General features: G+C 40.5%; 1 protein-coding gene across 2 annotated transcripts in view; it reads right to left on the reverse strand.

Annotated features, from left to right (window-relative positions):
* The window catches only part of LOC137638475 (transmembrane protein 138), a 118,646-nt gene extending 113,162 nt beyond the window's left edge, over window positions 1–5,484 (reverse strand). For both annotated transcript variants that reach the window (XR_011044140.1, XM_068370556.1), the window contains exon 1: window positions 5,330–5,484. The gene's annotated coding sequence lies outside the window, so the exon portion shown is untranslated. The remainder of the gene's footprint in view (window positions 1–5,329) is intronic.
* Between the last annotated feature and the right edge of the window lie 13,001 nt (window positions 5,485–18,485).

Here is an 18,485-nt window from a genome sequence, read left to right on the forward strand (position 1 = left end):
CTCCCTCAGAGCTACAATTTTATGCATTTATCATTTCGCTACCTATTTCTATTGACTTGTATTTCAAGCATTTGTACGTGTGAAAAAACACACATTGTGGCGGTTAGTTCAAGCCAGATTGGCGCCTGCGCGCATGCTACTTTTCCGTCTGCACCTTGTATTATATTCTCGCACATGTTTGAATAAACTGTCAGTTGTTGTTTGTGATAGCTCGTCTCACTGTCCTTACAACTGGTGACCCCGTAGTTGAAGTAGCATCAGCGGTTTTGGTTTTGCCATTAGCGGACTTATTACGGCCGTGCTACCTTCTTTTACTCCATTACCTTAGGCGTGACCTTCGGCCTTTGGTGCTCCCACACCTCGGTGCATTGTAAGGCAGTAGGATGAGCTTAACCGACATATCAACTTCCCACTCTTCGCCGACTCGTGGACTGACCACAATGGTGGATTCAACCCGCCCATCACGCCCTCGCCTCCACGCCCAAAGTCAAACTGCCGCCGTTTTCTCAACACAACACCGATTCCTGGTTCCTGAGAGAGGACGTACTCTTCCGAGTCGCTAGGCTCAGCGATTCCTGCGCCAAGGCCGACATCGTTCTCACCTCCATCCCAGAGGAGGTATTCGACAAGATTTCCCCATGGCTCGACGCCCGGGCTGGCCAAGTTTCCTACGATGACCTGAGAACGAAACTTATCAGTATCTACTCACTCTCCGTTTCAGCAAGGGCACAGAAAGTCCTGGACCTCGCCGGCAAACCCATGGGTGACACCTCTCCTGTCGAGGCGTGGGACGAGTTGACCGGCCTGCTAATGCTTCCCGAGACCGACAGCAACGGCCGACGGCGCGAGATTAGCCTATCTCGCGAGATTTTCCTTTGACGCCTGCCGCAGGACGTAAGGGCCCAATTGACAGACGCCGACACACTTCCAATGAACGAACTCCTGTTGAAAGCTCAGAAGCTCCCCGAGGCCTCAAAAGCATCTCGCCTCGGGGCATCATCAGTATCGTCTTCGTTTTCCTCCTTCAGCTGCTCTTCCATACTCTTCAGCAACGCCTCCTGACGACGACGACGAGATCAACGCTCTGGCAAGGAGGAAACCGCCGCAACCGACACGTCCGAACCCTAGGCCTAATCCAGCATGGTGCTTCTACCACCAGCAGTTCGGCAGCGACGCCAAGAAATGTAGGGCACCATGGAATTTCCCTAGAAGATGACACCAGAAGAAACCACCTATCACCATCGCAGCTGCAGGAAACCAAAGCAAGAATGGTTTCTATATCCTCGACACCGTCTCCAACCATAGACTCATGGTTGACACCGGCGCTATGCAGTCAACGTTCCCGCCGTCACAAGCCGACCTAGACCGTGGTCCCAGCAAAGACGCCCCCTCACTCGTCGCCGCCAATGGGTCTCCCATACGGTGTTATGGGACTAGGATCCTCAGGATATCTATCCTGGGCCGTTCGTATTCCTGGCCCTTCTCCATCGCTGACGTCAGTCACCCCTCCTCGGTGCAGATTTCCTCGCTCACCATGGACTACTTGTTGACGTTGCCGGGAAACGCATCATCGACACAGGAACCTGCCGGTCCCGCGCCCTGAGAGCCAGCCCTGCCACAATGTCCGTATCCGCTGTAATGAGGCAGCCCTACGCCGACCTTCTGCAAGAATTTCCTGACGTTTTTAAGCCCGAGCTCCGACAATAGCCGGGATCACCCTCCAAGCACGGGATCTACCACCACATCACGACGACGGGACCTCCTACACATGCCAAATTCCGCCGCCTCCCGCCCCAGAAGCTGAGGGACACCAAACGCGCCTTTGAGGACGTGGAACGCATGGGTATCTGTAAGAAAGCATCGAGCCCCTGGGCATCTCCCCTACACATGGTAAAGAAGCCTGACGGGACCTGGAGACCTTGCGGCGACTACAGGCGCCTCAACCTCATCACAACGCCCGACCACTACCCTCTGCCCAACATGCAAGACCTGACGAATGCGTTGCATGGCGCGAAATACTTCACCAAGATGGACCTTATCAAGTCTTACTCCCAGGTCCCAGTATTTCCAGAGGACATTCCGAAAACTGCCATTGTGACAACGTTCGGATCCTACACCTTTGCATACTCAACCTTCTGTCTACGCAATGCGGGGGCGACCTTCCAACGCCTAATGGATAGCATCCTGGGCGACCTACCATTCTGCGTCTGCTACGTTGAAGACATCCTGATATTCTCAAGGACCAAGGAGGAACACCGGAGGCACGTCCGCGCCGTCCTCAAACGCCTGCAGGAGAATGGCCTAGTTGTACGTTTCGACAAATGCACATTCGGCGCTGAAGGAGTGGACTTTCTCGGTCATCGCGTATCCTCGAGTGGGGTAAAAACCATGACAACAAAGGTGGACGCCATCAGAAAGTTCCTGACACCTACGACCACCCGCCAACTTCAGGAGTTCCTGGGGATGGTCAATTACTACAGGCGCTTCATCCCCAACATCGCACAGACCCTGACACCCCTCGACGACGTCCTGAAGGGAAAGACGAAGAAACTTCAGTGGGGTTCCCCACAACAACACGCATTCACCCGGACAAAGGACGTCCTCGCAAACGCCACCACCCTGGCTTATTTCGACAACAACGCCCCTCGCGACTGACGACCGATGCCAGCAACGTCGCCTGTGGGGCTGTGCTGGAACAGCTCGTCGATGGTTCTCCTTGACCATTGACATTCTTCAGCAGAAAACTGAAACCCGCCGAAACAAGATACAGCACCTTCGATAGGGAGCTCCTCGCCGTCTACCTCGTCGTCCGCCACTTCAGGCACATCCTGGAGGGCACACCCTTCACCATCGCGACGGACCATCAACCCCTCGTACACGCCTTCACAAAATTGACAGACGCATGGTCCTCCCGACAACGTCATCTCGCAGCAATCGCCGAATTCGGGTGCACCATAAGCTACGTTCCCGGAAAGAAAAACCCAGTCGCAGACGCCCTTTCAAGGATTGAAATCGACGCAATCCACCTGGGAATTGACTACGCCAACCTCGCATCCGAGCAGCGCACCGACCTAAAGGCACAGGATCACCTGACGGGGCCATCTGCGCTCAAGATTACTGCAATTCCCCTCGGGCCAGCAGGAGTAACTATCCTCTGCGACACCAGCACCGGCCGCCCACGTCCCTGGATTCCGGCTTCCTGCAGAAGAAAAATATTCGACATCATCCATGGACTTTCACACCCCTCGGGACGCACCACTGCTCGCCTTCTGTCTGAAAAGTTCATCTGGCCAGGGATCAAAAAGGACACCCGGGAATGGGCGAAGACATGCATCAATTGCCAGACAAGCAAGATAAGCAGTCACACCGAATCGGGGATAGGTGATTTTCCCCAACCGAAGACGTTTCGGTCACATCCACATCGACGCCGTGGGACCTTTGCCGCCTTCGGGATCTGCTCGCTACCTGCTGACAATCATCGATCCCTCCACGAGGTGGTTGGAAACATCACCGATGACCAAAGCTACGACCCAAGCATGCGCCGAAGCCCTTTTGTCAAGCTGGGTGAGCGGATTTGGCGTTCCTGACGACATCACGACAGACAGAGGCCCCGCTTTCCTGTCAGAGATATGGCTCGCTCTGGCAAACCTGATGGGAACGACACTCCACAGCATCACGGCATACAACCCCGCAGCAAACGGCATGGTCGAACGAACTCATCGCGCCCTCAAGGCGTCCCTGATGGCGAGCTGCACCGACGGGGACTGGAAATCACGACTTCCTTGGGTACTTCTCGGCCTTCGCACCACCCCTCGCGCAGATGGCGAGCCGTCGCCCGCTGAAAAGGTTTACGGAGAGGCGCTCACAGTTCCCGGCGAATTCTTTCCCGCATCAACCGACGACACGCAGCTGGATCATCTCAGGGACATTGCCAGAAAGTTCAGGCCATGTCTTAAAACTTACCAAGACAGAACTAAGCATTTCAAGCCGAGGAACCTGGACGACTGCGGGTATGTTTTTGTCCGTGTCGACGCTCATCGACAGCCGCTAACCAGACCCTATCGAGGCCACTACCGAGTAATCAAGAAAACGACAAAAGCCTTCCTTCTCGACGTGCATGGCCAAGAGGACTGGGTCTCAATAGACCGCGTGAAACAGGCGTTTCTCGAAGGAAGCGACACTGCCTCCGCGGGACCTGGCATATCCAGAGTGCCACCTCAAAACAAGGCGCCCAATGAGAAGAAAAGCAACAAACGACGACGAAAGGTAGCGATCCATACGCCGACCGCCAACACGCCCCTCCGTTCAAGAACAAGAGGAACCCTCCGACGCCCGAAACGATACGAAGACTAGTCTCATCAGCCCTCTACGCCGCCTGATGTCTTGGGGGGGGGAGTACTTGTAAGGACATCGCTCCCTCCGTCGTCCAGCATTCTCATCGAATTCTCCATTTCATTTAAATTCTCTTTTCGCCACACTGTGGCTCACTGTATATATTTATTCCACTCCCTCAGAGCTACAATTTTATGTATTTATCATTTCACTACCTATTTCTATTGACTTGTATTTCAAGCATTTGTACGTGTGAAAAAACACACATATTGTGGCGGTTAGTTCAAACCAGATTGGCGCCTGCGCGCATGCTACTTTTCCGTCCGCACCTTGTATTATATTCTCGCACATGTTTGAATAAACTGTCTGTTGTTGTTGGTGATAGCTCGTCTCACTGTCCTTACAGAGGCATCAAAGGTGAGGCGTATGTAACCAAAACTCACCTTGAGATTAAATCCAATTATGTTCAGAAAGAATAATAATGAGAAGGCACACTAAGATAAAGCCACTACAGTAATTATAATTATAACAGTAGGGCGTAAAAGTAAAAGTCACGGAACAATTCACAGCCTTTTACTCACAATAATCAGTGCCAAGGTTAGCAAGTAACCATCATTGACCTCACATGGAAAATTTTTGTCCAAAATAAATGCATTCCGTCCCTACCTATACATAAGGTAGCATAAGGGGGGGGGGGGAAATACATGATATAAGGAACCATAGGAAACTTATGACAAGGTAAACCTGATCAAGAGACTTAAAATTTTAAGCAAAAATTAAATTCCAATGTCAAATTATACTAAAATTCAATGGTATAACAACGTTCTGGTTTGGCAAAATCGAACAAACAAATAAAAAAGAAGACTTACAGTACGGTAATAAACAGTAATCGTTGTAATTTGTAATCAATTATATAAAAAAAAAAAAACCTATTTTTCGCAGAAATGATAAGCTGGCCATATGTGTTTGACAAGAAATGTATCTGCCATGTAATTACCTCAAGCGCTCAGATGAATCAACCCCTACAAATGAATTGACACACCAGTGAACTGACACCAGAGTTCATCAAGAGTGTTTCAAACTTTGTGTCAGACCGAAAATTCACAGATGGAATGTCAAGTTGTCAACAAAACAATATAGACCTATCTAATGATTGCCCTGCGATCAACAACTAAGTTCACACTTTCTCTGCCATCTTTGTAAGAGACTTCATTGAATGCTATAAGCCCGAGCGGACTACAACAGGGAATATAGCCCAGTGAGGAAAGGAAATAAGGAAATAAATAAACTACAAAAGAAGTAGTTAACAATTGAAACAAAATATTTTAAGAATAGTAACAACATTAAAATAAATCTTTCATATATAAACTATAAAGAATAAAAAACAAGGAAGAGAAAGAAGATAGAACAGTGTGCCCAAGTGTACTCTCAAACAAGGAAACTCTACCCCAAGACAGTGGAAGACCATGATACGGAGGCTATGGCACTACCAAAGACTTGAGAACAATGGTTTGATTTTGGAGTGTCCTTCTCCTAGAAGAGCTGCTTACCATGGCTAAAGAATCTCGTCTACCCTTATCAAGAGGAAAGTGGCCACTGAACAATTAAAGTGCAAGAGCTAACCCCTTGAGCAAAAAAAAAAAAAAAAAAAAAAAAGAATTGTTTGGTAATCTCAGTGTCGTCAAGTGTAGGTTACGAGGACAGAGGAGAGTATGTAATGAATAGGCCAGACTATTCGGTGTATGTTTAGGCAATGGGGAAATGGACCGTAACCAGAGATAAGGATTCAATGTACTAATGTATGGCCAATCAAAGGACCCAGTAACTCTCTAGCAGTAGTATCTCATCGGATGGATGGTGCCCTGGCCAGCCTGCTACATACAGGACAGGCCGTCATTTCTTTTACCTGGCTGCAGTTATTCTAAGTTACATAATATAGTGTTTTCTCCCGAACAGTATAGTTTTTGTGTCCATTTAATAACCATTTAGGACATGGACCTTAGCTTTTGTCCTTAGTTTTGCATATTTTGAACGTCAGGTATTTAATAGGCATTACGAGACAAATCTACAACTAACCACCATTCTTTTATGGGTATGTTTATTGTGTCTAACCTTCATTTTCCATGTTCCACAATGTAGTATGCTTTGCAATGTTTTGAATTGGATTTATGATTAGGCTCATACGACCCTTTAGGCTACTGGAACCTGGGAGGCCATTCGGCATCCATGTGCAACTGATAGAAATCGAGTCAGTCATAGTATGAAGGCAAAGTTACGACTTTAGACAGCCAGATTTAAAAAATGTGTTGATCGGTAGGCCCAACCACTGGAACTCAGATAAGATCATCATCTCCCACGCCTATTGACGCAAAGGACCTTTGTTAAATTTCGCCAGTCTTCTCTGCCTTGCGGTTTTAAATCAATACTTCGCCATTCATCATCTCCTACTTCTCGCTTCATAGTCCTCAGCCATGTCATTCTTAGTAATCATGAAACCAATGTGGAGGAATCGTGATTATTAAGAATGATTTTAGAGTTTTAATAAACCCACTAGCGGATTAAGAGAGAGGGGGGGGGGTCGTGGGGTGTCACGTCAACTCTCCCCTCACCTCGTTTTAAGGAAAAAAAAAAGGTTTGACTGTTAATCTTGGGTTTTTAAAAAAAGTTGTTTCTCCTCACCCCCCTTTTTTTTTAACTTACTGGATCCGCACTTGAAACTTTGTGGCTTTTAAAAATAATTTTAGTCGATTACTACAAAGACTTGCAAAATTTACGAATTGTGTGATTTCATGGTCAAGTAAATGCATTGTGATGCTGGTAGCTGGGTATTTTTCAACATGTTTGAATATTGTCACTTTTTCTATACATTTAAAATTTGATTTATATGAAAAAATAGTTCATTTCTATAACCTCCCATTATGATTGTTTAAACTCCAGTGCTAAGTATTTAATGTTTAATGTTTCTGTTTTTTTTTTTCTTTTTTAACTTTTTGTAAGAAATAATCCATCTTCATCCAATTTCAGTTTTTTTTTTCTTTTTTGTCCGCAAAAATGTTTGTCCTTTTTTATATTAATGTCATTATATCAACCTCCCCGTTATCCATAATCCGGTGAAATTGTGTATCATCTGTGATACCCTTACTTTTCTCAGACTTCCATAAATGTTGTTGTATCCTGCATGCCAAGATCTGGTCCCATATGCCCAATCCGCAAAACTAGTTTGCAGGCACTCTATCGCAAAATTTCTAAGCTTGTACTATCAATTGTAATTCAGATTTTCCTGTACTAGATGCAGGTCCTACTTCTGTATTCATTGAACTCCCTACAACATACCTACATATTGTACTTTTAACTTTCCTAATTTTGTGCATGAAAATAAATGTTCTGTATTTTTTTTCTTCTTTGCACGGGTCACAAATCATCAGGGTATTTTCTCTGTGATTTGCTTTTGGTTTGAATATGTTTAACCTTGCCTTGCCCATATCCATTTTATTATTATTATTATTATTATTATTATTATTATTATTATTATTATTAGCTAAGCTACAACCCTAGTTAGGCAAGCAAAATGCTATAAGCCCAAGGGCTACAACAGGGAAAAATAGCCCAGTGAGGAAAGGAAACAAGGAAATAAATAAATGATATAAGAAGTATTGAAAATTAGAATAACATATTTTAAAAACAATAACAACATCAACATTAAAACAGATATTTGATATATAACATAAACTATAAAAGGACTCATGTAAGCCTGTTCAACATAAAAACATTTGCTGCGAGTTTGAACTTTTGAAGTTCTACTGATTCAACTACCCGATTAAGAAGACCATTCCACAACTTGGTCACAGCTGGAATAAAACTTCTAGAATACTATACTGTGTAGTATTCAACATAAAAACATTTGCTGCGAGTTTGAACTTTTGAAGTTCTACTGATTCAACTACCCGATTAAGAAGACCATTCCACAACTTGGTCACAGCTGGAATAAAACTTCTAGAATACTATACTGTGTAGTATTGAGACTCATGATGGAGAAAGTCTGACTATTAGAATGAACTGCATACCTAGTATTGCGAACAGGATGGAACTGTCCGGGAAGATCTGAATGTAAAGGATGGTCAGAATTATATATATATATATATATATATATATATATATATATATATATATATATATATATATATATATATATATATATATATATATATATATATATATATATATATATATAATATTGAGCAACATGCATAATGAACTAATTGGAAGACGGTGCCAGAGATTAGTATCTAGATCAGGAATAAGAAACTTAATAGGCTGTAAGTTCCCGTCCAACAATTCAAGATGAGAATCAGCAGCTGAAGACCAGACAGGCGAAAGATACTGTACTCGAAACCAGGTAAAATGAAAGAATTATAACACTTCCTCAGAATAGATCGATCACCACAAATCTTGAAAGACTTTCTCAATAAGCAATTTTTTTGTGCAATTGAAGAAGACACAGACCTTATGTGTTTCTTAAAAGTAAATTTACTGTCGAGAATCACACCTAAAGTTTTAAGAGTCATACAAAGTTAAAGAAACATTATCAATGCCAAGATCTCGATGTTGAGGAGCCACTGTCCTTGACCTACCTACAATCATACAGTACTTTGAATTTTTTTAGGATTCAACTTCATACCCTATAATTTGCAACATACACTAATTTTAGCTAAATCTCTACTATGGGATTCAGAACCCCTGATCTACATACAGGAGATGGAATTGATGCATAGAGTAGCACCATATGCATATGCAACAAGCTTGTTTTCTAGACCAAACCACATGTCATGTGTATATAGTATGAAGAGTAATTGGCCAAGAAACTGAGGAACACCAGATACCACATTCCTATACTTACTAGGGTGCCCATCTGCAACAACTCGTTGCGATCTATGACTTAAAAATTCAACAATGATGCCAAGAAACGACTAACTCACTCCCAACTGTTTGAGTTTGAAAACAGGGGCCTCATGAATACCACGGTTAAAGGCAGCACTAAAATAAAGGCCAATCACACGAACTTCCTGACCACAATCGAGGGATTTCTGTACAGCATTAGAGATTGTAAGAAGGGCATCACATGCTCCAAGGCCTTTACGAAAACCAAATTGCAAACTAGGAAACAGATGATTACCTTCAGCAAACCTACGAAGACTTTTTGCCAAAAGACGTTAAAAAAATTTAGATAATATGAGAGTTATTGGAATTGGGCAGTAATCAGTTGGACTTGAGCAACCACAAACACATTTACATAGTGGAGTAACATTACCAATTCTCCAATAAGTGCTAAAAGCTCCTCTTCTTGCTGACTAAGCTGACTTGAGTAAAATAACAGACAAATTTGGAGCTAAGAAATCTGCAGTCTTTATAAAAAACAAAGGAAATATACAATTTGGGTCTACACCTCCATAAGCATCAAGGTCCATCAACAGAGCTTTAATTTCACGAAATCGAAAAGCTAAACTACAGTAGTTAGTTTAGCCTCAGAAAAACAAGAATAAGGAAGTTCGAGTTTCTCATTACTCTGCTTGCTGTCAAACACATCTGCCAAAAAGGGTTGCCTTTTCCTTTGGACAGTAAGTGACAGAGCCATGTGGTTTCAGTGCAGGAGGAACTGTTGCATCTACACCAAAGAGTGCAGATTTAAGGGTAGTCCACGAATTATGCTCCTGGATTGTACCATAAAGTTTCTTTTATGGTTAAATTGTATTCTTTTTCAGTTGAAGCATAAACTCTCTGAGTATAGTTATTCCAGGTCAAATCTGATCTGTTACCCTTCCAAAGATGATAAGCCTACTACTTCTCTAAATAAGCACGTCTACAATCACCATTGAACCATGGTTTGTCCTTCACTTGGTACCTTAGTACACGAGAAGGGATACGCCTATCAATTATGCAGACTAGATTCTCATTCAAAGGGACAACAGGATCAACACTACTATACAATTGTGACCAATTCAAACCTAAAAGATCATGCAAACTCCCATTCCAGTCTGCTTGAGATTTCATATATATCTTACAAGAGGAAGATACATCAGGGACAGGCTGCTCAGTCTTCACTACTAATGAAATTAAGGCATGATCAAATGTCCTAACTGGAGAACCAACCCAACTTTCTCTGATATAAGAATGTGAGCCATGAAGGAAAGATAGTTCCTGGTTATGTTCCATCCCCACCATGAAAAGATACAGAAAAAAATAACTAGATAAAGGGAAAATTAAGATCAAATTATATAAGAGTGGATCTAATGTAAAATTTTAGCAGAAAGCAGACGGAATACACAAGACAAACAATAAATCTGAAAGAAGATATCAAGAATACCACATTCGACTATCAAAAGTGATAATAAGATATCATCCTATCTTATTTCAAAGTATAAATGAATAAAAGTGAAACGTGAGTTTTTCATTAAGATAGTTGTTTGTTGTTGCAAGACTATTCCCTACTGCAGTGCATGCAGTCAGTCTTTATCCTGCTCTCGTACGAATGGTTCTCCGTATATTATACTCCTCGCTGAAAATTCGGAGTTTCATTGCAATCATACACCCTGGTTCTTGGTACCTAAGTGCTCACTCATAGATATCTATGAGTGCTCACTGTGCAAAATAAGCTTGCTGGCACTATATCACTTAATAGATAGGTGTAAAGCTTCTAAGCATAGACCTGTTACTGTAATTGAGCCTTTTAACTGTACCATACACAAAATTTTTAATGAAAATCTTAATCTTTAATTCCATCCCCTTCTACCTTGAAATCAGTTGGGACAATACTTTGTCATCAGTTTTGGCAACATGTTGTGGGAAGTGTGGTATTTTAAAATTCTTCTTTCATATGCATTGCCCTACTTATGTACTGTATATTACCAGATCCTTGCTGGGATTTTGCTGCATACCTACGCTTATACCTTCTTTCATACACTGTCTTAATTTTGGGCATTAGAATAAATGTTCTGTAGGATCCTTTTCTTCTTTGTATGTCACACAAATCTATATACTTTCCCCTGAAATTTGCTTTTAGCTTGAACATATTTAACCTTGCCCTCATTACAAGGATTGTCTTATCAGTATCCATACACAAATCTATATACTTTCCCCTAAAATTTGCTTTTAGCTTGAACATATTTAACCTTGCCCTCATTACAAGGATTGTCTTATCAGTATCCATACACAAATCTATATACTTTCCCCTAAAATTTGCTTTTAGCTTGAACATATTTAACCTTGCCCTCATTACAAGGATTGTCTTATCAGTATCCATTTCTCTGATATAAGGCTGTGCCATTTCCTTCTATGAATCGCATCTTTTCATCCCTTTCTTTTTTTCCATAATTCTTTTCTCCATTTCTTTTTACAGGGCCCTTTCCCATAACTTACTTGTTTATTTCCAATCGATATTTACAACAAATTTCTTCAATGCTGCTATTCCAGCAATTTCCATATGGGTTCTTCAATTGATCCTCAATTATCTCTCTGATTGATTTCTTTTCATCAGTGTTTATGATGTTAAGGAGGAAAATTAATTTTTTATATTCTATTCCATAAGAAACTGGCCATATTCATGTTTCAATAAGGATGTCCCAATATGGAGTACTTGCTGGTTGTTCATACATATTTCTTATTATCCTATATTAAAGATTTTCCAAATCTTCCATATCTTTATCTCCCATTTCACTCCAGGTCTCCACGTCAGCAAATATTCTTGATACAACTACTTTTCTCATATCTCCATATTTTTATAATTTCTTTGGTCATATACGGGATCTTTTGGCTTTTTTATACTCAATTAAGATGGCTTCTACTTGATAACTTTTTTTCTGCCTTGCTGGATCTCACTCTGTCACTTTCTGACAGCCATTCGCCAAAACAAGCTATTGATTTCTTAATCAGGGAGTTGACGGCCACGATCACCAAGTTGCTCTGAAGAGTAGAGTGAGAAGGCGGGGGTTCGCGAACCCACTTATGACGACCTTAGGAAGGCGAAAGCCTAAATACTGTAAGTCCATCCTCCTGGGGTGGCGAGTGAAATGATCCTCCACATAGGGACAAGGATCACAAGGATTCTCCAACTGAGCGGACTCGGCATAGGCACTCCATCCAGGAGGTGTATACTTTCGGCTGGAACTCCACAAAGAGCCAGCCTGCAACTCCTCAGGTGGGCAAGGAATTGTGGAGGAAGAATCTGCCAGGGCACAAGGCTGACTGAAAGGGACTTCCCTCCCGCAGCTCGGAGGGGAAGGTTGTGACTAATCCCTGACGAGACAACTGTGTGCTCCTGCAGTATCCCAAGTTTCAACACTTCCATAAGCCGTTCCTTGGTAGAAGGAAACTGAAAGCCCCAAAGAAGGGCACAAATGATGCAAAACGTCAAGAGAGTGACTCTCCACAGGTGGAAGATGCCTGCACTTCCCTAGGGAAAGCGGTGGGGTTCTCCAGTCCTGAAAGTTGTCCAGGGGACCAAATGGACATTGCTCTTAGTCGACAGGCAATCAACAAGAAGCAGAAGAGAGGGATTAAGGCACTGGAGAATGTAGTTGGGTCTTCGACCTCGAGGGCGAAGAATCCCTTTTAGACTTCTTCCTCTGTCTCCTACCATACTGCTCCCACAGGGAGGGTGGTCACTCCCGAACACTCATCACATGGAGAAGTCTGTGTGCATGAGTGTTGTCTGTACGCAAGGCAAATGTGGTGAGGATCCGTCTCAATGGTGGACATAAATGTGCAACAAGAGTGGCCCGTTATGCTAGGGAAAACCCTCATGGTTGCACGTCCTCAAGGCCAATCACACCTGTAGGAGAAAATGGATATTTTCATAAGTTTATGGCCAGTAAATAATGGGTTAACAAGAGAGCAAGACAGCACATCTTCACTTTACTGAGCCAAAAACAAAATTGAGGGATCTCGCTGGGTGTGTATGAGTGTGGTGGTTGATCTGTTCTGTTAACTAGCGGAGGGTTGTTGGCTTCTCACACAAAATTTTATGGCTAGATTCTAGCTACGCTAAAAACAGCACATATGTGAAACCATGTTTTTATTTAAAAAAGACCAAGTGTTCATAAACAATTTACTGTAATTGGTATATTTTAGGTGGATGATTTACTACAGACCTGTCGCCTGAAAAACATCATCATTAATGTTTAATAGATTACTGTACAATATATGGTAGGAACCCATTATTGAAATAAATGAATAGATAAGAGGGAAAAAAGAGAAATGGGAGTCACTTGAGAATGAATATGAATGCTGAGAAAAGGGAAAACTTCCATATGAGTATTTACAGAAAACTGTTGTTATTTACTCAGAATACTATTTGAGAAATATCAAAAGGCCATAAAATATAAGATTGAAATTCAATAACTTGATTCATTGGCCAGCACTCCAAGGGAATGTGTTGTCACCAATGTTGTTTATGCTCTTCATGGATTTTGTAATGCATAGAACAGCTGGGGATGGAGGAGAAGGATTGGGCTGGAATGGTAATAGGAAATTAGTAGGCCTGAAGTATGGTGATGACCATGTCCTTATTAGCAAAACGTCACAGGGCTTGCAAAGCTTGCATACTATAATGTATGAAATATCACATGAGGAAGGGCTTAAGATAAATAGAAGAAAGACAGTGATGATGAGAACGGAATATGCAATTGAAGATGAAATATCATTGGAAGGAGAAAGGATTATTGAGGTAAAATCATTTAAATATTTAGGAACTATGATCTCCAATACAGGGTCTTTAGAATTAAAGTTTAATGAAAGATTGAAAAAAGCAAATCAGACATTGGCTAGGTTAAGTAAAATTTGGAAATCAATTGCCCTAAATTGCATATAAAAATCAGGCTATACAATAGTTTAGCGAGATCGATGTTACTGTATAGACATGAGTCACGGTGTAACAATGAAACAATCTTCAAAAGATTTTGTAAGTTTGAGAACAAACCTCTCAAGAAGAATATTGGGAGTTAAATGACAAGACAGGATTAGAAATGAAACTATAAGAGAGATTACTTGAGTGCCATATGTGGATGAGATAATGGTGAGGGATAGATTGAGATGGTTTGGGCCTGCTCTTTGCACTCCCTAAGAGAGATAAGTTCACCAAACTTTCAACTGGGCTCTACAAGGCACTAAAAGAGTTGGAAGACACAGGCTTACATGACTGAGGACTGTGAAGCGTGAAGTAGATGATGAATGGAGAATTATTGATCTAACAGCTCAAGATAGAGACGAATGGCGAAATCTAACAGACGCCTATTGCGTCAATAGGCATAGGAGGAGATGATGATGATGGAGATTGGCCAGCATTTTCTAATAAAGGTAATCTCAAGGAACTCCTATCACCAAAATTAACAATTCAATATCTACATTTAGTCTCTGGCTGTCCAGAAACATAATAAACAATATAGAATAAGAACAATCTTTATAACTAACTAATTGCCACGAGTAGCTCAAAGTAATGTTATGAGCTGATGAATGATTTCCAAACATAAATGTGTCAATAATTAATAATCCCGAACAATACATATGATATGTAAAGATATATGAATGTTATTGACTGTATTAAATTACTATTAAAGAAGTTCATACTTAAGCATGAGCAAAATAACAGCAACAGATGGAAGTGCCTATATGAAAAATCATCCTTCCACAGTAGAATATTGAAACAAAAAAACACACTAGCATTAAAGAACAAAGCTACATTAGGGTAGTGCATAGTCAAAGCAAGAGTTCAAAACAGGGACCTCATACTTCATTCCAGTAAGCTCCCTATCTTTGACTCTAATACCGCCAATCTAAGAAATACATGTGCAGTACAAACATCTTTACATCTCCAAAACTTTGTCATCACCAAACACACATTGTCGGCAAAATAAAGGGATAGCGGACATTCGATGCCTCGGCAACCTGAATGAAGAAAGGATCAACGAATCCCAGATAACCATGTTTTCTTTATATCTAAAGCAATATCTCAAAGAAGGATTCACCATACACATACCAGAATAAAGTAGAACATCCCCCCAAAAAAGAGAAGTATTATTGATGTATAAATACTAAATATTCTCAAAATAAATTGCAATAAAAAACACAAAATAAAAACTAGAGGTGTTACAATGGCAGCGACCACTTAATCTGAAGCGGTTTACCTTTTTCCAGGGCTAACCCAACCAAAACTGTCCTGGCTGTCCCTCTTTTCTCAGCAGCCAAGAAAAGTTTCGGTGGCTAATTTGGAGGAAGGCTTATACGTTCTTCAATACTTTATTTATAAGTTACCAATTTAGCCCACTTAATTAGCTGCTCTATTCAGAGGTAAAATTCATGGACATATCAAATCAGTGTTCAAGCCAATTAGTGTTCTAACGGTCTTCTGGAACAAATTAAATTTGATCTCCATGTATCCACTTTTCTTGAAAACACATTTTATATGTATCTAGAAATACAGTACCTGTATTAGCTTACCAAAGAATGAATCTTTGCTATTCAAAGATAACCCAATTATCTATAAAATGCTTTTAAAATTTTAATAAAACATCTGAAAATGCTTGTAAAAAACTTTAAAGGTAGATTTATCTTAGATTTGTGAATGAAAATACTGTATGAAAATATTCATTTAATAATTTAGTGATAGAGTACATTTTCTAAAGTAACTAGAATACTTCACAGCCCTTATGTCCAAATTTTAAAACCACATATTCACAATAGCAGTGACAAAAATAGACTTTCCACCATATTTTACAGAAAACAGTAACTACCCATATAACTAACACTACTATAATATCTTTAGCAATAACAAAAGTAAAGTGAATAAAACAGACTTTACTATGTAATCCACAATCCAACCTAAGAGGAAAAATAAAAAAAACTGCAATAGTTTTAATGGATTAATAAATCTTATAAAAATCATTGCTAAAATTATATGCAAGGCACAGACACTAACCCAAAGAGATAGTTATTCTTGACCTCCAAGGAGGGAAACCCTAACAACTTATTTCACATTCCACAATCTACTTGATAAAAGGTCAAATACTGTATAAACTAAATCAATTCTAAAGTATCAGCTTAAGCAAACTTATTAAAGGATTGCACATCACATCAGAATTTTGAAGTCTAAATGTACCAACAGTATTCATAGCAGCCTCACTATGATCTATACTTTGAGCTTAAAAAATTACTTTTTAAAATATACAAACCCAAATGACTTGTAAAAATCACAACCAATGACATTTCTAAAATTTTTGCCAACTTCAAATGTAATTTTTTAATAACATCTAGATGATATTGTCCAAGGTATAATACCTCATGATATACTCCAAATAATAATAATAAAAAAAACAAGGTACAGAACTCTACTAATAATAATAAAAGAATTACTGGCATTCCTTTCAAATAACATCAAGCTGATGATACAGCAATACAAGAGTACCCCTCATCCATCCTTGCCAATTCAGCTGTCTTTTCAGACTTGCCTCTTACCATATTCTTCCACAGACCTGAGTTCCCATCTTGCTCCTTCACACTTCCTGTCACCAAACATTAGCTTCAATGCAGTTTTTCGGGAAGAGGATATCGGCAAGATGAATTGTTGACAACTTGTTTGGATTGCAAAAGGGTTATGTCAAGTACAAAATATTTTCTTAAATGTTTCAGATTGATTGATTAATATTCTAGGTGAATCTAAACATCATCCTATTCTTAGTAACTTGAAAGACTATACCATGCTATAGGGTCATGTCTTGTGATGCAATCAATTGGAAGTTCATCATACCTTCGCAACAAATATTCTATACATATTCAATTTTCATGGAAATATTAATGATTTATAAGACATTCTACTTCATAACTTAAAATATATGTTGTATAAGGTTACAGAGTGGGTGGGAAATGTTTACAAGTCAAGTACACTATTCCTATTTTCTCCAGGATAGATTAACTTCACAATTAATAATGATGGATTCATCAGAATCACTGCACCTAGCCCCACTGTAATGCTGTACTAACAACAAAAATACCCTCCTTTTAATTACAGATTTCATCTGATTAAAAAAGGACTTGTCTTACATTTGAAGAGACTTGATGACATGATGTCAGATGGCAGTTTTCCTGTTAATAACATCGACCAGCTTTCCAATGAGCAACAGATATGAGTATAATGATAATTAGTTAATACCAAGGAAGGCTATAATTAGATGTTGTTTGACAAGTTCCCTTTTGCAATGCTATCTCATTTCCTCGAACATGGCTAATAGTTGAAGGGTACTTTCCATTCCTGGAGTGCACAATCATCACAGCATGGAAATAAGTATCTACTGGTATCTCTGCTGCTGGTCTTTTGATATCATAACTTTGAATAACAACATATTTTACCCAGTTTATTTCAACATTTGCATGAATGAAAGAATGACTCCATTGGATATTACTGCTCATATTACAAATACAACTTGCTGAAATGTGGATTGACTATCAGCCTAGATCTGTGCCTGAAGAGATGCTACCAAACTGTCCCAAATACTTTATAATTTCATGTAAAAGCATTGTTGAGCAGAATGAAACAAATAGGCATGAACCATAAAAAGTAATCAGTCATACGCATAGCTTTGTTGTATTTAAGTAAAAAGCTTTATTTTCCACGATCATATAAATACTGAGATGGTTGGTAGGATGCTACCTGCACTGAAGTATGCATTTCTCGATTAAAGTTTTTTTATATTTTATCTTTGTAGATTGCCTGGCCCTTGTGGAAAGACACAGGCTCTATCAAATATGAAGACTGTAGCTTTATTTTGAGCCACTAACAGCATGAGCCAGTTTTGATTCTATTGTACCTTGCATGACCTTGCTTGAACCTTTAAGGACACCCAATATGTTATCTGTGTTTGACCTGCAGCAAATTGCAGGGAAGAATGCAATTGAATCTTGTTCACCCCTACCTGCAAGAAATCACTCGCCAGCTTTTAGGAAAAGCCTAACTACCCCAACCAGCAAAAAAAATTACGTCTTGTCCTGATACACAAACTAATATATTTCAACAGTCACAAATAGGTGACCCCAACTTGAGCTTGAAGGTCAAGTTCCAGCCAGATATCCTGAATTCCAACCTATGCGACTTCCATACTTGCATCTTTCCC

Source organism: Palaemon carinicauda, chromosome 3 (assembly GCF_036898095.1).
Source record: "Palaemon carinicauda isolate YSFRI2023 chromosome 3, ASM3689809v2, whole genome shotgun sequence".
Lineage (NCBI taxonomy): Eukaryota > Metazoa > Arthropoda > Malacostraca > Decapoda > Palaemonidae > Palaemon > Palaemon carinicauda.